The 12,577-nt window shown below is 44.4% G+C and overlaps 1 long non-coding RNA gene across 1 annotated transcript in view; it reads left to right on the top strand.

Moving 5' to 3' along the window:
* The window catches only part of LOC146058835 (uncharacterized), a 120,513-nt gene that overhangs the window by 57,386 nt on the left and 50,550 nt on the right, over positions 1–12,577 (top strand). The window contains exon 2 of the long non-coding RNA XR_014469989.1: positions 4,466–4,580. This is a non-coding gene — a long non-coding RNA (uncharacterized LOC146058835). The remainder of the gene's footprint in view (positions 1–4,465; positions 4,581–12,577) is intronic.

Here is a 12,577-nt window from a genome sequence, read left to right as displayed (position 1 = left end):
CCCGATACAGCATGTAACATTGACATTAATAATAAGTCACATGCCTAGCTCAGATTACATTCATTTCTGTTGCAATGTAGCAGCAGGAGATGAATGTAGTGTGAGATATTGTTGATGTGACATGGGTGTGTGTACTGTATGTGTAATGGCGTGTTTTTTGTTCATTTACCTGCTTCCACAGATTCTGCAGCAACGGGCCTTCTTGTCTTGGATGCGTTTGCACTTCAGGATGGACAATCTGTGAAAGGAAAGATGGGCAGCCATTATGTACCTTGCAATGGATAAGCATTTATGGCAAACGTGCACTGAAATGACATTAATGGACAATACTTCATTTGGATAAGGACTACATTATTTATTCCCCACATGATTTTTTTTTCCAGATTATTTTGTTAGAGTATTATTAAACTATTGTACACATGACAACTATTGGATAATCTGTGGTATGTAGGCATGGCAGCTAAACCACCAGTACACCTATGTGTTTTTGGCCACATACATGTTAGGCTGCTAGAAAGAATGTTACAGTGTTGATCAATATCAGCAGTTGTGGAACTACAAGGCCCAGCATTATGAGCAATTTGAAAGTAGGAGCAGGCAATTTCTTGTGCATGACCTTGCTGGGCTATGTAGTTCCACAGCAGCACTTTACTTAGCATAACAATTCAAGTGAAGATTACAGTTTGAAAACATTGGCATGTTTGTTTAAGATTGCATGTGGTCACACTTACCAGCTCTGGATGGCGTTTGCGGCCTATCGGTATCCGCCACGTGCATGCCAGGCAGGACCTCAGGCTATATGATGCGCTTCAACTTCACCTTATAGGATGTGTAGCACACACTGGTGGGGCTTCCTCCGCCAGTCTTGCTGGCCTCCTCCAACTCCATGGCCATTTTACTTTTTAGCTGCCTTTTGATGTCATTGAATTTCTTCTTGACATTTCTGACCAGGCGCTTGTGCTGACTTACAGCGTTCACCGCCTAGGTGATGTCCTTCCACATAGCCCTTTTGCGCTGTGCAGTGGTCTTGTGGTGAGTTTTCCCAAGTAACCGGTCAAACACATGCATGATAGCCCGGACAAGCGCAGCATTTTCCTCGTAGGAGAATCTGACCTTTCGGCCACTTTTGGTGCGGCCAGCTTCTACCTCCTCCTCCTCCTCCTCCTCCTCATTTTCTACTCTAGCCATGTACCCCTCCTCCTCCATGCCAGTGTCTTCCTCCTCCACACCTCCATCTTCCTCCACCTTTGACATGTGGCCCTCCTGCAGCTGCTGTGGGGTATGGTCATGGTCTTGGCTATAGGATGGGGATGCCAGCGGATCCTCCACCTCCTCCTGCTTGGGCTGGACCGCCAGGGCCTGGTCTGGGGCTGGCCTTGCTGTGGCCATGCTGCCTGCCACACTGCTGGCTCTCCCACTTGGCTGGCTGCTGCCACTGGTCCCTCTGCCACTGGTCCCTCTGCCACTGCTCCCTCTGCCACTGCTTCCTCTGCCACTCCTCACTCTGCCATTGCTCCCTCTGCCACTCCTCACTCTGCCACCAACACCTCTTCCTCTACTCACACTGCTACTGCTCCTCTCCATGCTCCTTACTTCCTATCAAAGAGTGAAATGGCACCAGTGCCCCTTTATATAGGGGGTGTGATGCATAATGGAGGGGACAGAGGTGGGCCAATAGGTTGAGGGGTTCTTAGTCATGCGGAGACAGTTTTGTAAATCGCACTCCGGTTGGTCCAAAACTCGCACATGACCGGCGGAAGAAATCACACTTTTTTGTGACTTAAATTTGCACCACTTCGCCGCAAATCGCACCACTTCGCACTTTTCAGCCTCCAAAGCGCATCACATTAAATATGCGATTTATTACAAAAAATGCGAATTTAAAAAGGGTGAATAGCGGCGATGTGGTGCGATATAAAAACATGCGCATTTATCTCAATCCATAGAATGTCACCCGTAGTGTTTTTGAAGATCAAAAGTACATATATCTAAAAACTACTTTCTCCCAGTCATTTATACACGTAATATGCATACACTAGTGCTAGTGTATGCATAGACATAGAGATGCATAGGATAGATTTAACTTTACAAATGTATTCATCTTTAAATTAATTACACTGAGATTACAAGTATGTGTGTATATATACTGTATATTCTATGTATGATTGATACTATGAATCAAAGGGTTGCCATGATTTATATACAGGTCGAGTATCCCGTATCCGAATATCCGTTATCCGAATTATTCCGAAAACCAGACATTCCAGAAAGTGAAAAAAAAAAATTTTTTTGCTAAAAACTCACTGGGGACATTTGTAACAGCATCACTGGGGACATGATATGTAACTGGCACTATATATGTGCAAGACAATGATTGCTTGGCATTCAAATTCAGTGCTGAGATAGTACACACATTTTGTTTCACGTTTTGAAACCTTGTTTTTTGAACAAATAAAATATATTTGTGTGTATTTTATGTGGTAATAAAATATATTTGTGTGTATATTATGTGTTTATACAGCATAAATGCAAGATACTTCAAAATACATCATTGAAATATTAAAATATTCCGAAATACGGAATAATCCGTTATCCAAAATTCTCCTGGTCCCGAGCATTTTGGATAAGGGATACTCAACCTGTATTTATTTGCAACATATGTTTTTATTATGTTTTATCTATGCTGTATGTGCTAAAGATATTAACCCTACCTAAGTAAATATAAAGTAAGGAACCATATGTATCTAATTACACCTAACGAATCCTAATTAAGACCGGGATTGGGTCTTAAACATTTAAAAACGTTTAAAAATCAACCCCGGGAAGGTCCAAACTAACCTTCTGAAGAAACCGCCACTAATAATTGTGGAGAAACGTGTTAAGGGGACCTGATGACCCAATTTACCACGGCAGAAAATACCTCTAACATCCCAGCAGACATTAGTGCTTCTTTGGTATATTCTGCATATTTCTAAATGTGATTTGTGTCTGGGAGGAAACGAGTTAGTGAGAACTCCGGGGAGAGAGGGGGAGCGGGAGAGAAGTCCGGCAAGCAGGGCTGTGTGCAAACTGTGCAGTCGGCACCTTCCAACACTGAGGGCAGTATTCAATGAGGCCAATTCGCCATGTTTCATGGTGAATTTGTGCTATTTTCACTTTGGAAGGTGATTTTTTTTGTCAGAAAGTGAATCACCCTATTCAACATGCACTTTTCACCATCAGCGAACAGTAAATGACGAACAATTCGCCATCTGATAGTCTCCGCAATTTGTTGTGGTTTTTCAATGGGTTTTTCAATGTGATTTACCGTGAGTGTATTCAATGAGAAGATGGCGAATTGCTTTCTATGTGATTTTCACCGTGTATCACCTTGTAGCAATCGCCATCTTTTCATGGTGAAGTGGAATGTAAACTTTTAAAATAATGTTTTTTTTTAAAAAAAATTAGTGTAAAAAAATTAGGAATTTTATTCTGTGAAGGCTAAAAAAAATATTTTTATTTTTACACATAACAGCCAGCAGGGGGCCAGGAGCCGAGAGCGGCTCATTACATATTCATATATTCACTACCTGGTCCCCTGCTAGCTCTCCCGGGGGGCAGGTTGTGCTGCCTGGGTCCGGGGAGCTCTCCTACCCCTCACATACATTCTGGGGCAGGCAGGGAGACTTCCATCTCCCTGCCTGCCACCGTCCCCTAGCTCCCTGCGGCATCCGCCGCAGGGGTTAACATTTGCCGTCGGGGCAGCGAGCCCTGCGGCATTGAATACTGTGTCAGCGAGGGCTGGCAGCGAAGGCTCCAGCCCTCTGGAACATGGCGACTGTGCAGCGAATCCTAAACAGAATTCCAGCAAGCATGGCTGTGTGCACATTGTGCAGCCGGCACCTTCCAACACTGACTGCAATCCACGCTCAGGGAGAGACGGGGAGTCCCACAGCGGGTGAGATACCTCCAAATCAGGTGTTTGCCACACCATTACATTCAAATGCAGTAGAACCTTGAGGCTACAAAGACTGTGGTCTGGCTTAACAGTACACATTATTGATAAATGTGTATGCTGCAACTAATGTAAAAATAGTGCAGTATTCTCACCGTGCACCCCTGAATAAACTAATCCCCTAAATCTGTTGATTATTCTCCAAAGGATATAAACATTTAACCATGGAATACCTCCCCATTGTTGAATTGACTCAATATTCTCAATAAGGATACATGTTTCCTTCTGCAAAGCGAAATGTGTCTACTTTTTTACATCAGTATTATGGAAGCTTATTCTAGTGGAACCAAAGAATTAGATGTATACCTTGACCGTGGTTGATGTCTACTTCTATTGGACCTCCCCAATATACCCCTAAATGCAAGGACTTTCTTCTTGCAATGAATGCTTCACCAAGTTTCTCTCTGCAAAGTGTAATTTGTTTACCTTTTTTAAACATTTATTTTTCTTGTCTTTACTGTTTCCCTGCAGGGTCACCTTTAAACCATAGAAGCTTATTCAAGGGGAACCCAAGTTGTACCTTAACCATGATTGTCCTCTATTTCTAATGGACCTGCCTCTATGGACCATCCCTACTCTGTACCAGGTGAGTTAATATACCCCTAAATGTGTGAAAAGTATAGTGCCTTTTAGACCTAACTTGAGGTATGGAAATGTACCTGGTGAAGTGTAAAGTGCTTTTTGGGCCTACCTATGTGTGTGCAAATGTACTAATTTGAGTAAAGTGCCTTATGGGCCTACCTAGGGGTATGCAAATGTACAGATTTTGCCCCTCTGAGCAAGCCTGCCAGCTTGCAATGGCGCTGTTTCTGGTGGAGCTGGTGGGTGGCAGGGTTGTGCGAGCATCTTTCTCGCTCACGTGTCCCTCTCAGCTGGGTGGCAGGAAGCAGGGACAGGGTGCATCCCTGCCATTCTCCACTTCAGGGAGACGGACAGGGAGTGGGCAGAGCATGTAGGGAGCGGGTAGATAAGCAGGGAGCGGGGATAGTGCTGCAGGACTTCTAATGAGAATGGCTCCATCTGTACCTGGCAAAGTGTAAAATGAAAATGGGTGTAGTCTATAAGAAAAGACTAAAGAAGAACCAAGAAGGTTTTTGGGGCACGCTTGATATAATATAATGAGGTATAATGGATGTACAGATGATGTAAGGATAAAACGTAACTTTTAATAGGAAGCTTTTAATACTAAAATAAGTTCATACATATATTTTTATCGACACACCGTTTATGCATTTGTTGAAGTTCACCATATATGATGGACTCCTGCCGATAATTAGGACAATTACTAGAAGAAAATATTTTTAACAAGAGCGAAAATGTTTTAGTAACGTTTGCCTAATAACAATTTTTATATATAATACAGTTCAGGCAAACGAAATAGGGCACTGGTCACTGCACACCACCACTATGATATCCACTACAGTGTCTGCATTGGTGGATATAGACTGTTCAACGCATGAAGGAAGAGAGAAAGGAGGGGTCAAAAGGGTTGTGGCTACACCTCAACAGTGTCGACAGGCGTACTGTTCCAGTGGATAAATACAGCACTGGATGTTCCCTATAGGTCTCCCATATAGGTACTGATCCAGCCTCTCACTGCTTAGCTTCTGTGTTCGGATGGATTACAGGCGGTCCAGTGAAGTATGGCTGTATAGCCCTGACTGGTTAATTCCGATGTCAATAGGGTGGATGAGCCAAGGTAAGCTTCTGCTGTTCGAACAGTTCGGAGCAGAGCAACCCTGTTACCTTTATAGCATTGCAGGAGTGCTTGCACTGGCTGGATGAATGAGAGAGCCCCGAAATTGAATAGTTTAGTTGAAGGAGGTGCTAACAAACATTGCCCTCATCTCTGCTGTCAAACATCATGCTAACATTGGATGATTTGATGAGAGTCAGAGGGGTCATGCGATAGCTTCCTCTAAGATGAAAAAGACAGGGGAATGTGGGGATATATATTCAGAAAAATTGATTTGAAAAAAATTGGAAACATTGAAAAAATGAATAAATGTACCCACGGTCCCAAGATGGGGAAAAGAGTTGTTCCTGGTGTCCGTGTATTTATTACTCTGAACACCAAAAGCACACCGGGGGATCCAAATATTGAATGGGATAATAGGACTCTGAACAATTGTGATTAGGTCCTTTAAAAGAGTATATAGTTACATAGTAGGTAAGGCTGAAAAAAGACTTGCGTCCATCTAGTTCAACCTGGTATAGATATCCATTGCTGATTTGGTAGGTTCTGGTATTTTACAGACAAATTATATTTCTTATTTGTACCCATGGATGTTTTTCTCCATATACTTTATTTACGACTGACACATGTGAGAGTTATTAACTTAATCACCATCTAAGTGTGCAATTGAAGGCTATTAACGGTCTGTGTTTAGGTTTTCAAAGACTACATGTGCTGTCAGTGTTTATAACAAACATATACAGAGCACATATGCGGCATATACAGTGCACAAACAATTTATCCCCTGAGCTGGGATCCCCGTATAGGTGTCAGCGAGATAAGTACTATGTGCGATATATCCGTCATGTGGGAGACCAGGGTATGGGGGTTTGCCCCGTTACCTAAGCCGGCTGACGCCGGCGATGGTATCGCTGCTGTCAGATCCAGGGGGAGGAGGTGAGAAGCTGGAGTAGCCGCTGATGACTGCACCGTCCGTGCTGCTGCGCCGGGTTGAGAAAAAGCGATGGGACGGATAGGAAGTAACTCCGTCTGTGTTACTCCTCTCTGCCGGCACTGGTGGGAGTGGTGGGGGCGTGACCACGTGTGTCCTGACACGTGTTTCGCGTAAAGCTTGGTCACAGGGGTGTGTGCAAGTGGGAGGACTAGGAGGGATTACTTACGGTTCGTGGGGCCAATGAGAATAGGGGGTCTGGCAGTGGAGGCGGGTAAGCCTCATGCTGCTGAGGGAACGCATATCGGGTTGCCATGGCTACTGAAGTGGCTACGTAGTATGTGTCATTGGCGGTGGAGGCGGGTCTGACGGTGGAGGCAGGTAAGCCTCCTGCTGCTAAGGGAACGCTTGTCCGGTTGCCATGGCTACTAAAGTAGCTACGTTGTCTATGTCGCTGGCTGTGAGGGTGGGGGAAAAAATGATGAAAAAAGGTGAAGGATAGGAGATGGTGTTAAGGACGCTGATGCGGGAATGGGATAGCGAAGTCTGTCCGGCTGGATGGTAAAGTTGCATTTTACAAATTGGCCACAGAGGTGTATAAACCGCAAGTAAAAATGGGAGTAAAAGTTAATGTGGGTATGGATATGTGTATATATATATGAATATAAATATAGAGTTGACACAAGAATATAACTAAGTAATTATTAACATTATGACAGATTTGGACACTTATTATATATGTATACTAATGCTAATTAGCTTGAGAATACTGGGTTGGAGAATGTGTCAGATGGAGATAATTTATGTGGTATGGGATCAAAGGGGGGATACATAAACACCCGTAGGTGGGGGGATACATAACTGTGGAAACATGAATATAGAATAAAGAGGACAAGAGATTGGTAGATTCGATGCAGATACGCTTAGTGTAATACACACAGCTTAGGTAGTTTATCATATGATACTGGGTTGACAGTATGGGGGAAGGTAACGGCCTGGAGGAACAAGGGAGAAACGCTTCCTGCTATTTGTGATGGGATAAGTCGTAAAATGAAAAAGTGAAAAAACCCATGAAATGAAAAAAAATTTTTTTTATATTTTTAAAAAAAATATTATGAAAGCTTTTTAATTAATGAAAAATTAATTGATGAAACATTAATGAATGGAAGTAAAAAATGGAGATGAGGGGGATGGAAAGAAAGTATGAATCCTGTTATTATCCGGTGTTTACAAAAAGGCACTGTATTTAATGTCCTCATTGAGGCCTTTTGGGGCAAGTGAACCTAGCTGGAAAATCCACCAGCTTTCCCTACGGAGGAGTGCCTGATTGATGTCTCCTCCTCTTCAGCCCAGGTGTACTTGTTCGAGGCCTGAGAATTTCAGGTCATCCGTATTTGAGGCATGCATCCTGAGGAAGTGACGTGCAATTGAGGTTAGGGTTTTGAAATTATCTTTGTCCCTGGAGGCATTACGGATGTTACCTATGTGCTCCAAAATCCTCTGTTTTAGGGGTCGGGACGTCATCCCTACGTATCTGGCCTGACATGGGCAGGTGATGCAATATATGATGTTTTGACATCTACAGTTATAGAAGCCCCTGATCCTGATGTCATCGCCATACCTGTCTCTGATTGTCTGAGTGTTGATAATGTGCTTACATGCTTTGCAGCTGCCACATGGGTAACTGCCAACTGTTGTAGGTTGTGTAGCACGTTTTGCCACATAGTGGCTGCGGACCAGGTTGTCCTTAAGATTAGGTGCTCTCCGCCAGCTCATGTCAGGTTTCGGGTTCAATTTGGAGGCCAAATCCTCATCTGTTAATAATACATGCCAATGTTTCTGAATTGAATCTCTGACCTCCCTCCATTCGTTGCAGAAATCGCCTACTATTCTGATGATTGGTGGAGTATCATCCTGTGGCTTGGTGTTGAATAAGATGTCATCTCTAGTTTTCTGTTGGATAGATTTCATGGATCTCTTGATAAGTCTCTTCGAATAGCCCCTTTCTTGTAGCCTGTTGGTAAGATCTCGGCACAGTGTATTGTATGTGGCATCGTCAGAGCAATTACGTCTCAATCTGAGAAATTCGCCTTTTGGAAGATTGGTAACAGTTGGCGGGAAGTGGAAGCTGCTCCTATGTAGAAGGCTGTTTGTAGAGGTAGTTTTTCTATATAGTTCCGTGGATAGGGCATTGTTGGCACCCCGATATACTGTATACGAAGATCAAGAAAGGTGATACTGTCCGGGCTCCAGTCATAAGTGAATTTCTGGTTTAGGGTGTTCACATTTAGTCTTTGGATGAAGTTGGTGAGGTGTTCCGGTGATCCCTTCCAAATTATCAGTATATCATCGATATATCGTGTCCACATATGGACGCAGTCAATGTATGTGTCATCCTGGAGAACAACTTCTTTTTCCCACCATCCAAGGAAGAGGTTGGCGTAAGTGGGGGCACAGGCAGCCCCCATCTCTGTCCCTCTTCCTTGGATGTAGTAATGCTGTTCAAAAACAAAGTAGTTTTTGTGTAGTACAAAGTCCAGAAGGATCAGAAGAAAATCATGAAAAGGGGTAATGCCCTCTATTTCCAGGAAGTATCGTACAGCCGCGATCCCAAGATCATGCCTGATGCAGTTATAGAGAGATTCAACATCCAAAGACACAAGGAGATGGTCATCGTCTAAGTAGATGTTATTCAGTTTCTTCAAGACTTCCGTTGTGTCTTTGGTGTATGAGGGTAGGCTCATGACATGATGCTGAAGGTGAACGTCCAAAAAGATACAGGCATTTTCTATGAGCGACCCGTTGCCGGAAACAATTGGTCTGCCCGGAGGTGATTGTAGATTCTTGTGCACCTTGGGAAGGAGATAAAAGGTGGCTATTCTTGGATTGGGGTTCAGCAGGAAATGGTGTTCCGGTTTGGTGATGGTACCGTCTAGTAGAGCCCTGTCTATTATTCTTTCAAAAGCAACTTTGACGTTGGAAGTGGGGTCGAATAGGGTTTTGGCATAGCAGGATTTGTCATCCAATTGTGAGTGAACTTCTTTCAGATACATATCTGTTGGCCATAGGACGATATTCCCCCCCTTGTCCGATGGTTTAATGACAATGTCTTGCCAATCTTTGATCTCTTTGATTGCTGCTTTTTCAGTTTTGGTGAGGTTCTATATTTTTTGTTTTTACGGTGTAGTTCATCAAATTCTTTAGAGACCAGGTTTACAAAGACCTTAACTTCGGGGCATATGGTGTCCTGGGGGAAAAAAGTTGACTTTTTCTTGCAGATTGTTCTGTTGCTTAAGACAGAAGTTTCTGTTCCTTGTAGCCCTTCCAGATCTGCAATGGCCTGTAATTCTTGTTATGTCCAGTTCGTTGGGACGTCAAGGGTATCCGTTTGACGGCGAGCATGAAACTTGGCTAGAAGTAGTTTCCTACCAAACAGATTCAAACTGGTTTCCCAGTGAAATCTGTCAAATGTTTGGGTTGGTGAGAATGATAGGCCTTTTTCCAGAACTCTAGTCTGTTCCGTGGTGAGAGAATGGTCAGATAGATTAATAATTTGTAACTTCGTTACTGTGGAGTCTACTGTGGGCGTTTCCTTTGGGATTGTCGACTCGGCTGACGCGGCTCCCATCTTGTCCAATCTCGTCTTCCCCTTCTTCCTACTTCGTCTGGTCTTCCTCTTCCCTGATAATGTCCTCTGCCTCTGCCAAATTCTAAAAAATCGTTTCCTCTGGTATTGGTCTCCTCAGTATGGGTGCTGTCGTCAGTGCTGGAATAATCAGATTCGGAGATTGATTGTGTGCCCCGCTGATCTCGGTTGTACGTCGGCCTATGCGATCTCTGTGGTCTAGTCCAATTGAAAATTTTTCCAGTTGCAAAATCGTGTTGATCTCTCATAAACTTGTTCTTTTTACGTTCGGTGATGACACTTTCATAGGTCTCAAGGTCCCTTTTGAACTTCTCAAAAGTACTCTGAAAAAGAGGGTCGCTTTCCTACTTCTCCAACTTTTTTCCAAACGTATCTATCCTTTGAGTACACTCCTCAAGTGTAAAATGCCCTGTGGACCTACCTAGGGGTGTGCAAATGTACCTACAGATGGAACATCTCTCTTATATCTAGGGGCTGGCAGTTGGATCACCAACCGCCGGCCCCCGCCAGCCGCCGGAAAGGGATGCTCGCGCATCCACTTCTAACGGAGCTCCCCCGAGTTCCCGCCGATGGTCCCGACATGGTCACACACACAGTCCCCCACCTCCCTGCTCCTTCCCCTTAACCCTGCCCATCTCCCTGAAGCAGAGAAAGGCAGGGTTCATGTCCCCCGCCGCACTGTAACTGGGACGCGTGTGCATGTGGGACGTTCACGCGTCCCAGTCAGATGGAGAGCCGGCTCGCCAGCGGGGGCAATCTGGTGAGCCCCGGCGCTGGCTTAGAGGTGCTCCATCTGTTATGTGAAAAGCGCCTTGTGGACCTACAAAGGGGTGTGCAATGTACTTGGTTATGTATAAAGTGCCTTGTGGTCCTAACATAAAATTTATGGAAGTTTTCAAAATCAGTGCGGAATGATCTTAGTTACTGGAAAAGATGGTGTCAACCTGTGACTTCTTGATTTGTCTCATAGTGCTCAAATCACAGCACCGCAAACACACATAAATCACCCAGTAGCAGTGCCACTAATACGCATAACACACCCAGTAGCAGTGACGCTTACATGCATAACAAACCCTGGGAGCAACACACATAATGCCCCAGGTCCCAGGAGCAGTGACAATGTACCCAGTAGCAGCACTGCTGATTACATGCGTAATGCCTCCAGTAGCAGAGATGTTTACATGCATAGTGCCTAATGCCCACAGGACCAGCCCTGCCTACACAGATAACGCTTCCTATAGCATGGCTGCTTCTATACATATTGGCCATACACTGACTGACTGTGAGTGTGGCTCCACTTACTTGGCTTAGCGGCTGACCCGACCTGATATGAATCCAACTGCTCCCATGTAACTCTACCCACTTTTAACCATTTAGCCCCGCCCCTTGGCACAGGTAGCTCCATCCCCTGTTCTAGACCCACCGTCTGTTGCTGTTAAGGGGGGTGGAGGGTGGTAGCGCTTATGCATCTGCAAGCTCACTGCTGCTGCTCTTGGAGGCTGTTAAGTCCACTTGTACATGGCTGACAGCTTAATCTCTGCCTGGGAGAAACAGTAGCAGCATCCTTGTGTGTGGATCTCTCCCTAACTTCTCAGCCACAGGGGACCACGAAGAACAATAGGCCGCAAAGTGAGCGGCCGGGAAACATCCCCCGTCTCCCGGCCATGTGACGCAAGCAGGCCAGGCCCAGAATGCTGAAATGCATACCGACCTGGGAGGCATGTTGCACCCTGCCCCTGGTCCAGCACATCACCGCATTCACCCCAACACCCCCTCCCCCTGCAACCCAAAACTCGCTATCCCATTAAAAAGATACAAAGAAAAAAAACATTTTAATCACCAAGCACATTTAAAAAGCACACCTGCCCCCACCTAAACCAGCACCAAACAAAGAATAAAGACAACAACCCCAACAAAACCATGGCATGCCACACACCCCCAAACCATCTGCAACTTGCTATCGTATTAAAAAGTTGCAAGGAAAAAAAAAAACATTACAATCAACAAACACATTTTAAAAACACACCTACCCCACCAACAAAAGGCACATGGCATGCCATACACCCCAAAAACCCCTGCACCCCCTAAACTTGATATCCCATTAAAAACCTGCAAAGAAAAAAACATTTTAATCACTATACACATTTTAAAAAAAGACAACAACCACAACAAGGCACATGGTGCACCACACAACTCAAACACCCTGCAACACCTAAACTTGCTATACCATTAAAAAGCTGCAAAGAAAAAACATTGAAATCACAAAACACATTTAAAAAACACACCAGCCCCACTCAAACCAAGGCACAT

Source organism: Crinia signifera, chromosome 2, assembly GCF_055691185.1.
Source record: "Crinia signifera chromosome 2, ASM5569118v1, whole genome shotgun sequence".
Classification (NCBI taxonomy): Eukaryota; Metazoa; Chordata; class Amphibia; order Anura; family Myobatrachidae; genus Crinia; species Crinia signifera.
The sequence above is the reverse complement of the archived record's forward strand: the minus strand, read 5'-3'. Positions and strand labels throughout refer to the sequence as shown.